We start from the raw sequence: 1463 nt of genomic DNA on the forward strand, positions 1-1463 counted from the left end.
CAAAAACCACCCCATTACCATCTCCTTAGTGGAAGGAATACTTATGTCAAAATTGAATTCATCGCTAACAATCACATTGAATGAATAGATAAGGATTACTTCAGAACCCTCCCCCCCCCCTTTCTTGGTCCACTCCCATAATCCATCGGCTCAGTGGGAGAAATACATATGTCAAATACTAATAAATATGGAGATATAAATAATTCTTTGCCTAAAAACAACCCCCCCCCCTAAAGCTAAGTGTGCCCCCCCCCAAAAAAAAACATTCCATGAACATCTTCTTGGGGAAAAAAAATACGTATGCCAAATTTCATCAAGATCGGACTTGTAGTTTAGAAGTAGTTAGCGGACATACATACAAACATACATTGATTTTTATATATATAGATAGATGATCAGCATATAGTTATTCTTGTTTCGCTATTTTTTGACAGCTCCATCCTTTACCATTTTAATAATTAATAAATGAGAGATGTGCTCTTTTATGATAATACGTTTTTAAATGATTAAGTAAAATGTGGTAATATATACAAAATGCAGTCAAACGATCCAATATATGGTGGTGGTCCAAAAAAATCCTGCATTATCCAATCGCTTTCATTGTACAATACAACGTACTAGTCACTCGATTCAACACGTCTTATTCACAAAAAAAATGTAAAGTGCCGTGTTGGTTGTTTGAGAGGGTAAAAATGTGTCTATTGTAATCCAAATTACTAGCAATTTTTTATCATTTTTATTTCAATGTATTTCAAGAACATTTTTGAACGCTGAATACAGTCCCTCACACGCCTAGTGTTTAAGTTTCATATGAGCATAAAAGCTTCACAAAAGCATAACTTTTTACCCATCCGGACCACAATATTTATAGCAATCAAGCCGAAAGCTTCAGCTAAACCATAAAATCAACCCCAGCCCTATTGCAGAGAAACTGTGCGAGTGCGAGAGTCATTCTCATTCCAGAGAGCAGCTCTCTTCGGATAGAGTTTAATTCGAGTCCAATGAGAGTTCTTCGTTAGACAGCGTCCAAACAATCGTAGAACAAGCGTCTATTATTGTATCCATGTTGGATGATTTTCAAACAGTTTTGTCGACGTCTCGGTGGGTATCATCGCTGAGTGGTAAACGGAGAGTGAGAATGAGAATGCATGACAAGCGTCCATCGAATCTACCAGTCAAACCACGTGTTTCTTTCGATGCACTGAAGCACGAAGGTTTATGATGTTTATGTTTTATGATTTGAAAAAAATTTGAACCGTTTGATGAATTTGGGTATGTGTAGAATAAGCTACTAGTAAGATTTACACAGAGGGCTAGTTGTTTTAGTACAGTGATGATCTATTTAAACACGTTTCTTATTCAAAAGAAACAACACGTGCAACCATAAAAAAGAGCTGTCCTATCATTATAGGAAGAGCGAGAGAGTGCACCCAACAGAGGGAATATAATATAGATGAAAACAG

This window comes from Topomyia yanbarensis, chromosome 2 (genome assembly GCF_030247195.1).
Source record: "Topomyia yanbarensis strain Yona2022 chromosome 2, ASM3024719v1, whole genome shotgun sequence".
NCBI lineage: Eukaryota > Metazoa > Arthropoda > Insecta > Diptera > Culicidae > Topomyia > Topomyia yanbarensis.